Here is a 10,614-nt window from a genome sequence, read left to right on the forward strand (position 1 = left end):
CAGGTGACAGCGAGGCTTTCTTGCGCCCGCACCTGCCCTGGGCGCCGCGCTGCCCCCTGGCGAGCTCCCGAGCGTGTTCGGCGGAGGGGCCCCGGCGACCGCGCCCTGCTCGGCCCCGCGCGGCGGCGTGGCGAGAGGGAGCCCCAGGCCAGAAGCCCTGGTAGAATCTCGGCCACGGAGAGCCCCTTCCGGACGGGAGGACCCCTGCTGCCTACCCGCCGCAGATCCCCTAGTCGCGGGTTGCATGCCAGATCCCTGGGAACCATCCCGTCACCCCGTTTCCAATGTCCTGTGCTGCCTTGGCCTCGACCACTGGCCTCCCCTCCCCCAGGGCCTCGCCGCAGCCCTTTCCCTCCTTGCAGTCCTGAACGGAGAGGACCCAAACCACGTCCACTTCCAGCTCCCCACACACATCCCAAGGAGAGGAGGTGATCCACCCTACAGTGGGAATAATCCCCCTGGAACCCCCTGAAGGTTATGCTGGAGACGCTGGTGTCACCTTTGACCCCTCTGGCCATTTCATTCGGTCCCACACAGTCGTGTAACCTGCGGGCTCCACCTGGAGTAATGCGCAGGGTGCCTTGCCGGTCCGAGCCGGGCTCTGGTGACTCCCTCGCTCAAATCCTGATTATTTGCCTTCTGTTGTCTCTTCTTTTGGCTGGATTAGTGTACCAGTGCGGTGGGGGCAGTTCTGAAGAGGGAAGAGGAGGCCTGCGTGGGCCTCCTCCTGCTGCCCTGCAGAAGGCCTGGGAAAAGCTGAGTCCCCAGCCGGACCAGCGCAGACTTGGTGTGGACTTCCTGTGAATGGGCCCTGTGGGCCTGTCTCCCTCCCTGCTCCGCAACTCCCCCTGGCACCCCCCTACGCTCACAGTGACCCAGAGGGCCTGAGCCTCCAGTTGGGCGGGAGGGGGGCAGAGGTGTGTCCTGGTAGGGCAACTTTGCAGCTCAAGTGCCAAAAGAAGGCCACAGAGGCAGAGCCCAGAAGCAGGCCAGGGGCAGGTTCCTGACCCATCCCCCTGGCCCCTGAGGTAAGCTGTCTTTGCTGTTTGTGGTCCCCTCTTCCCATGGGCAAGCTCTGGGCCTACCAACAGGGTTACACCCCAGCCCTGTGCACGGGAGCAACAGTGGCTGGTGTTCAGAGTCCACGGGGTCAAAGGCACAGGCCCGCCCCAGCCTCACTCAAGACTCCTGAGTCTGCGGGGCTCCAGCCAGCCATCTCTTTTCAGAGGATTTTTCAAGAATCTTGGAGTAGGGAAGGCTCTTCTCAGTATTCCACAAAACTGAAAAGCTGTAACGTAAAAGATTGTTAAATTTGACTTCATAAAAATCCCTGCCTGGCAATCACCACCATAAGCAAAGTCAACAACAAACCAGAAGCAAAATATTTGCAACTCATTTCACCAACAGTTAACTTCCCTAATATGTCAATAGCATCTAGAAATAGAAAAAAGAACAACTCAAAAGAAAAAATAGACAAAGGTAAGGAGCAGAGAGTTCACAGGAAAGGAAATACAAATGACTTTTAAACATCTGAAAAGATGTCCTCCTTATTCAGAATGATAAATGCAAATTAACACTATACCTAGGTGCCATGGTTTTTGCCTGTTAGAGACCCAGGAGTGCAATAACACAGTATGTTCCAGAGGGCAAGGGGAAACACGAACTTCGGCACTTCTCCTGGGAAGTGTAAATCAGCACAACCTCTATGGAGGAATATTAGATCACTTCTATCAAAATTACAAATGTACAAGCCCTTTGACCTAAGAACTCTATTTCTAGGAGGATTTTTTTTTCTTTTTCTTTTTTTTTTTTTTTTGCCTGCATTGAGTGTTCATTACTGTGCGCGGGTTTTCTCTAGTTGCGGCGAGCGGGGGCTACTCCTCATTGCGGTGTGCGGGCCTCTCATTGCAGTGGCTTTTCTTGTTGCAGAGCATAGGCTCTAGGAGCGAGGGCTTCAGTAGTTGTGGCACGCGGGCTCAGTAGTTGTGGCTCGCGGGCTGTAGAGTGCAGGCTCAGTAGTTGTGGTGCATGGGCTTAGTTGCTCCGCGGCTTGTGGGATCTTCCAGGACCATGGCTCGAACCCGTGTCCCCTGCATTGACAGGCAGATTCTTAACCACTGTGCCACCAGGGAAGCCCATCTAGGAGTTTTTAAACATGTATACCACACGTGTGCAAGCTAGCCATATTATTTTGCAGAGTTATTCATTGCATTATTGTGTCACAAATAACTGCAAACAGCCTCGGTATTCTTGACTGGGGGACTGTTAAAAACGTGAGGGCACATCCAAACCCTGAAATACAAAGAGAGAACAAGGAACCATATGATGAATTAACATGGAAGTTTCAAGATAGTTTGTTAAGTGAAAGCACAAAGAGCAGAAATGTGATCAGTGTGCCAACGTGTGTAAAAACAGAAAAGGGGAAAAAGAGCGAGCATACACCTCCTTGTGTGCCGTCATACAGCATCTCTGGAAGGATCATAAGAAACTCATAAATATTGGTCGCCTGTGGGAAGGAAACTGGTGGCTAGGGCAGGAGTCACAGGAAGACTTTTCACTGATTACCTTTTCTATTTTTGAAGTATATAATATTACTATCTATCCCAAAGCAAAATTTTTAAATTATCATTCATAACCCTGGTTCTTAACCCTTTGGAGAGTAACAGACATCTGAAATCCCTGGTCCCTTTCCCCAAGGGAAGAAAATAGACCCCATCTGATGCCACTAAAGTGGCATCTTCCATAACATCTTAAACCGAGCAAACTTTTTGTCCAACCCAATAGATACCTCCCTGGCTATAGGGTTGAACCACTGGTCTTGCTCCCTGTCGCCACTTAGTGGCAGTATTCTTGAATTGCAGGCTTGGTGCCCGTCCCCTTCAGCCGAGAAGCTCCCCAGCTAAGCAAGAATTCCCACAAGGCAGGAAAGTGGAGCCAAAAACCTGTCAATTCCTCAGCATTTGGCATAACTTAGTTTTTACAAATAATGCACACCTTCCCTATATAGGGCAGAAGACTAATGCTCTGCCTCATAGGCTGGGGAGGACATTCCCGAAAGACAGAAAGTTAATTTTTCTTTCATTCCCCCCCGAGTGTGTAAGTGGATTTGATTGACACACACATGTCCTCTCTCTGTGGGGTCAGCAGAACCGCTCTCCATAAGTCACCCCTCAGCACAAGCCTCATTGGGTCTCACCTCTCGTCAACACCAAGCACTTGGGCTCATCTTCCTTACCCCTTCATCCTGTGCAGTCGAAGTGCCTTGAACCAGGAGCCAGGGGTCCTGTATTCCAGCCCCAACTAAGACACCAGCCAGGACAGGGCTCCAAGTAGGTCACCTGGAGCCTCCCTCGTATGGTTTCCTCCTCTGTTCAGGTGAGCGAGTTGACCTCAAAAATCCCCAAGGTCCAGGATGGAACCACCCCCATGGAGGTCTTTGATTCCTTTACCCTCAGGACTTAAGTCACTGGGGAAATTCACTAGAGTGAATTTGAGTGAACTCTAACCTGTTAGAGTTATATCCCACTCTAACATGTTTTTCCTTTACTTTAGCAGACACAGAGGGAGGTAGTATGGAAATGCCTTTGCCAACCACGGAAGCAAAGGACCTTCCCCCAAAGTAAATACTGTCGATTTTTTTGACCAACTTCAGGACGTAGATTCTGCCCCCAAATTCAAGCTTTATAGCAATGATTATAACTATGAACCCTCTGGCTCCTGACCCTCCAGATTCAGACCTTCAGTGACCTTCAGTGAGCACACAGAATGGGCTGCAGGACACAGGTATCTGCGGAGCAACGTGGGGCACGGGCCTCACCCTCGGGTGGGCCTCTGAGGAGGGGTCCACCACGCAGGTGCTGGCGTGTCTAGAAAAAGCAGAGGTTTGTTGTTGTTGTTTTTATTATTATTAATTTATTTTATTATTTTTGGCAGAGACAGGTAGGGAACAGAGAAGCTCTCTTACTGCCAGGGGGGGACGAACCCCGAGGTGGAATTGACCCTCACAGCACCCTGTGGGATCCAGCGGCTCTGGGAATTCACCTGAAACTGACCCCCTTCCTCAGCTTCTCCCACGGCCTGTCCTGGCCACCCCCACCCTAATGGTCTCTCCTGGGAACTCTTTCCTAGAAGTCCCCTGCACAGGTGTCTCACCTCCGGCTCTGCTTCTCTGGCTCCAGACCAAAGCTCAATGGTCCAGCAGTGGCCCTAGGAGGCCAGCCCTGAGGCTGGGACCCTGGAGCCAGGTGACCTCCAGGCAGCTGTGGGTCCAGTGCCGAGGGTCCCAGTGGCCCTCGTTCCGGAGCATTGCTGTTCTGAGAAGCCAGGAGGAAGGGGATGCACGGAACTGGGCAGTGTTTCTGGTGATGGAAGGGAGGAGAGAAACAGAGAAGATGCATAGCCCGGGTGGATCCTTTACCAGTTTAGGGCCCAAGGCAGCATTTGTGCAAACCCTTGTCTCCTGCGGCCAGAAGAGCCGGGCTGGGGCATTTGGAGAGAAGCAGGACTTCAGAGCTGTCTGAATCCACAGCCCCAGCCATCCACCTGGGCCAGAGTCAGGCCCTGATGGGGAAGGAATGGGGGCCCCCTTGGTGTGGGGGGGTGTCCCCCAAAGACAGCAGTGAGGGGACAGACTCCAGGCTGTGCACCTGGCCTCCCACTTTGTGTGAAGCGAGAGGTGGCTCAAGGCTGGACATCTTTACAGGCAGCAGGGAATGGCCTGGCTGGTTGGTAAGGACCCACACAGCAAGATTAGAGGCTCTGCGATGTGGTGGCCGCACGTGGGTGACCCTACAGGAACAGGCAGTCTGTGGCAGGATCTTGGTGTTGCACAGAATGCAGTCAGGGAGCACCCAGGAAGCACAACACAGCCAGGCGGACGGGGCACAGAGATGACCCAACGTCCGTCCTCAGCCTGCCCAGGACTTTGCCCAGGCCCATGACGATCAGGGGTGCTGGCAGAGAAGGGGGCTGCAGCGCAGACTTCCTCCCACCAAGGCTGATCTGGATCCTGCAGAAAAAGCAGAGGTCCCACCATCAGCCACAGAGACCACGATGAGCCCCTGATGTGCCACCAACCCTCACAGAGACCACCAGCTGCTCAGGGGCTGAAATCACAGCAGTGCGCCCTGATTGGGATCGGTGTGTATTCCAGGGGGGATTAGCATCTCCTGTAGGAACCACTACTCAAGGACTCATGTGTCTGATTCACCAACCTGGATCCTGCACAAATTACCTGGGACCAGGGAGCCTTCGTAGCCCAGAACATGTAGGGCGCAATGGGCATATGATCATAAGATCCGTATCCCCACCAAGTTCCACACCAACCAGAAACTTTTGGCCAATGGAGCAGGGGAACAGCCTCCGGAAGTTGTAGCTGAGTTGCTGGCTCAGGGACCCGCCCTGCAGGACTGGGCACTGCTTCTGGGGGCGTGGGGAGGGAGGGGACTGCAGCCAAAGGTCTGTCACAACCTGATGCTCAAGTATAGGAACCAGCAGCGCCCCTGGTAGGAAGCACCCACTCATCATGGTTCCCAGGGACCCACGTAGGGGAGCCATGCTTCCCAACACCATGATTTTAGGTTCTGTGGGTTGACTGAGGGTCGAGAGGTCCTCACTGCTAGAGGGAAGACTCTTCCCCTAGGACACCCAGGAAGATCACACTGGACTTAAAGCTACAGCTTCTACCTGGTAACTTGGAGCTCCTTGTGCCAGGAGACAAGCAGGTAAAGCAAAGGCCTTTCCCTGGTCTGGAAAGTTGACCCTGATTTTCTTGTCGAGAAAGGAACAGGAGCAGTGTGTTTGGATCAGGGGCTCATCGTGGCATCTCTGGTGCTCCCACGCGCAGGGTGAACTCTGACTAGACAGCCCTGCAGCCATCCTGATATGCACGGCACCCAGGGTCTCCTATCACCCAGAGATAGAGGTGATCCCGCCGGGCTCCGCCACCCCGCCAGCAGTACGGCCGAGCCTGAGCCGAGTTCAGACCAGATGGCAGCAGAGGGTACTCATTTCCTGGGGCTGCCATATCAAACTGCCACAGACCGCATGACTTAAACCACAGAAATGTATTGTCTCACTGCTCTGGAGGCCAGAAGTTCGAGATGGAGATACCAGCAGGGTGGTTTCCTTCTGAAGGCCGGGAGGGCAGGTTCTGCTCTGGGACTCGGTCCTTGGCTTTAGATGGCCGTCTTCTTCCTGTGTCTTCTCATCAGCTGCCCTCTGCTTATGTTTGTCTCTCTGTCCCTGTTTCCCCTTTTTAAAAGGACACAGTCTGGGAATGTAAATTGGTGCAGCCTCTGTGAAAAATAGTATGGAGTTTCCTCAAAAAACTAAAAATAGAGTTGCCATATGACCCAGCAATCCTACTCCAGGGCATATACCCACACAAAACTATAATTCAAAAAGACACATGTACCCCGATGTTCATAGCAGAACTATTTACAATAGCCAAGACATGGAAGCCACCTAAATGTCCATCCACAGATGAATGGATAAAGAAGTTGTGGTATATATATACAATGGAATATTACTCAGCCATCAAAAAGAATGAAATAATGCCATTTGAAGCAACATGGATAGACCTAGAGATTATCATACTAAGTGAAGTAAGTCAGACAGAGAAAGACAAACACCATATGATATAACTTATTTGTGGAATCTAAAATGCAATACAAATCAACATATCTATGAAACAAAAAACAGACTTACAGACATAGAGGACAGACTTGTGGTTTCCATGGGGGAGGGATGGATTGGGAGTTTGGGATCAGCAGATGCAAACTATTATATATAGAATGGATAAACAACAAGGTCCTACTGTATAGCATGGGGAACTATAGTCAATATCCTGTGATAAACCATAATGGAAAAGAATATGAAAAAGAATATATATATATATATACACACACACACATATATATACACATATGTGTGTGTGTGTGTATAACTGAGTCACTTTGCTGTACAGAAGAAATTAACACAACATGGTAAATCACCTATACTTTAATAAAATTGAAAAAAATAATAATAAAAAAAAGACACCACTCATATTGATTAGGGCCCATCCTAACTGTCTCATTTTAACTTCATCACCCCTGTATAGACCCTATCTCCAAATACAGTCACATTCTGAGCTACCGAGGGCCAGGACTACAGCACAGGAATCTGGAGCAGGGGTCGGGGTGGGGGGGAACACATTTCAGACCGTAACAGGGAGGGGGATGTTGAATATCATTTGTGGCCTCAGGACCACCTGCAGAGTGGGTCTGAAGCTTATTCTACTGACCCTCCCTGACAAGATTTCCCTCAGATAATGCGACTGACCAGAACCTGGAAGGAGCAAGGACAAGATGAAGTCAATTCACTGTGAGAAGCAAGTAGTTCTGAGAGGTACGGGCTGGGCTTAGCAGGCAGGGTGGCCGTCCCCACCAGGCCACCAGGGTCCCTCTGACCATGTGTATCCCTCTGCTGGCTGCAGCTTGCACCCATGCTTCTCCCTGGAGACCTGCCCTCGGGCTACAGGAGCTGCTTTGGACAGAAAGCTGGAGTGCCTGGGATGCTATGGACCAAGGGTCCCCAACCCTGTTACCAGTCCGCGGCCTGTTAGGAACCAGGCTGTACAGCAGGAGGTGAGCAGGGGGCGAGCCAGCGAAACTTCATCTGCCACTCCCCATCGCTCCCCATCACTCACATTACTGCCTGAACCATCCCCCACCCCGCCGCCATCTGTGGAAAAATTGTCTTCCACGAGACGGGTCCCTGGTGCTAAAAGGTTCGGGGACCGCTGCTATAGACCCTCAGAGCAGCCCGTAGACGTGACTGTTGTATATGATGATATAATAATGACAACTATCACCATAACAACGATGACTGGCTGGGGCTCGTGTCTTCCCCTCTTAACCACTGGACATCTTTGTCCATATGTCACTGAACGTGGGAGCTAATTTGGGGAGATGACTGAGCCATTCCCGGAAAAATCCTGCTCAAGACTCGGACCCACTGTGTCATTTCCGGGAATGTGGCAGGTGGAGGTGGACAGGCCTCCTCCAGAGTGGCTGAAGCACAGCTTCCTTGGAACCTTCTCCCAGGTTCCAGGGGAAGGTGTTGCTTCTGTTACAAATGACCACAAACTTGTGGCTTAAAGTAACACAGACTGATTATTTTATTTTATTTACTTTTAAAATAAATGTATTTTATTTATTTATTTTTTGGCTGTGTTGGGTCTTTGCTGCTGCGCAGGGGCTTTTCTCTAGTTGCGGTGCGTGGGCTTCTCATTGCGGTGACGTCTCTTGTTGCAGAGCACGGGCTCTAGGCGTGTGGGCTTCAGTAGTTGTGGCACACGGGCTCAGTAGTTGTGGCTCATGGGCTTGGTTGCTCCGTGGCATGTGGGATCTTCCCGGACCAGGGATCGAACTCGTGTCCCTTGCATTGGCAGGCAGATTCTCAACCACTGTGCCACCAGGGAAGCCCCAAACTGATTATTTTACAGTTCTATAGGTTAGAAGTCCAACACAGATCTCACTGAACTAAAAATCCAGTTGTGGGCAGGGCTGATTCCTTCTGGAGGCTCCTGGGGAAAATCTGCATCCTTGCCTTTTCCACCTCCTAGAGGCCACTCGCATTCTTTGGCTCACAGCCCCCTTCCTCCACCTTCAAAGCCAAGAAAGTTGCATGTCTCTGGCCCTGCTTCTGGCTTCATGTCTCTCTCTGGCCACAGGTGGGAAAGGGTCTTTGCTTTTAAGAACTCAAGCGTATGTCAAAAAAACAAACAACCCAATCAAAAAATTGGCAGAAGATCTAAATAGACATTTCTCCAAAGAAGACATACAGATGGCCAAAAGGCACATGCTCAGCATCACTAATTATTAGAGAAACTCAAATCAAAACCACAATGAGGTACCACCTCACACCACTCAGAATGGCCATCATTTAAACAGTCTACAAATAATAAATGCTGGAGAGGGTGTGGAGAAAAGGGAACCCTCCTACACCATTTGTGGAAATGTAAATTGGTACAGCCACTATGGCGAACAGTATGGAGGTTCCTTAAAAAACTAAAAATAGAGCTACCATATGACCCAGCAATCCCACTCCTGGGCATATATCTGGAGGAAACCATAATTTGAAAAGATACATGCACCCCAGTGTTCATTAAAGCACTATTTACAATAGCCAGGACATGGAAGCAACCTAAATGTCTATTGACAGATGAATGTTTAAAGAAGATGTGGTACATATATACAACGGAATATTACTCAGCCATAAAAAAGAATGAAATAATGCCATTTGCAGCAACATAGATAGACCTAGAGATTATCATACTAAGTGAAGTAAGTCAGAAAGAGAAAGCCAAATATCATATGATATCACTCATATGTGGACTCTAATCTTTAAAATGATACAAATGAACTTACTTACAAAACAGAAACAGATTCACAGACATGGAAAACAATCTTATGGTTACCAAAAGGGAAACATGGAGGGGGGGAAGGGATAAATTAGGAGCTTGGAATTAACATACACACACTACTGTATAAGAAATAGATAAACAACAAGGACCTACTGTATAGCACAGGGAACTCTACTCAGTATTCTGTAATAACCTATATGGGAAAAGAATCTGAAAAAGAATGAATATATAACATCTATATGTAAACTGAATCACTATGCTGTACACCTGAAATTAACACAACTATACTCCAATAAAATTAAAAAAAAAAAAGAACTCAAGTGATTCGATTCTACCCACCCAGAGAATCCAAGGAAATCTCCCCATCTCGAGGCCCTTCACCACATCTAGGAAGTCTCTTTTTCCTGTAAGTGTCCAGAGTCCACTGTCCAGTGTCCTGTAAGTGTCCAGTGTCCAGAGGTTAGGATGTGAGCATCTCGGGGGGGCCATTGTTCTGCCTACACAATACACAACTGTCTAAAAATGTCTGTTCCAAAGGAGCAGTGTGCATCGTGATTGAGCAATTCCGGCCAAGTCAGGACTCAGCCTGGGGCTCTGACCCTGCACAGATGCCTCTCCTCTACCCAACCTCAGTTCCCTCAACTGTAAAATGGGGAAATACCATTACTTGCCTTACTTGGACTCAGTGGCACACGTACATCTCCGAACCCAGGGCCTCATGTGTAAAATGTGCCGAATCATGCTGGTCATCATTATGATCACGAATGCTGTAAAATGGTGACGTCCTCCAGTGACGGTTTTTGTCTGCCTGGCATTTCTCTGAAAACCTCCTGCCTCATTTCAGGTGGTTCAGGTGAGGCTGAGATGCCTCAACTGAAAAATGGAGCCCTTGCTTCTTCTTCAGAAAGTGGTTGTAAGGATTGATTTCATCATTAATCATATATCTTAAAAATATTCCCTTGCCAGACGCTGACCTGGGCCCTGGGCTGCAGCAACAACAGACTGGCTAGAGCCCCGCTCCTGGCGTGTGGGTAGTAAAGACCCTCGTGGGGCAGATGGCAGGGCAGCCTGCACCGGTGGGGCCCCCCAGGGAGCAGCCCCGGAGGGTGGGATGAGGCTGGACCGACTGGGTGAGATGTGCTGAAGTCAGTGCCCTCGGCCAGGGCTTGGCTGCAGCAGTGGAAGTGACTTCATCGTCAGCTAGC

Source organism: Balaenoptera ricei, chromosome 2 (assembly GCF_028023285.1).
Source record: "Balaenoptera ricei isolate mBalRic1 chromosome 2, mBalRic1.hap2, whole genome shotgun sequence".
In the NCBI taxonomy this organism is placed as follows: Eukaryota; Metazoa; Chordata; class Mammalia; order Artiodactyla; family Balaenopteridae; genus Balaenoptera; species Balaenoptera ricei.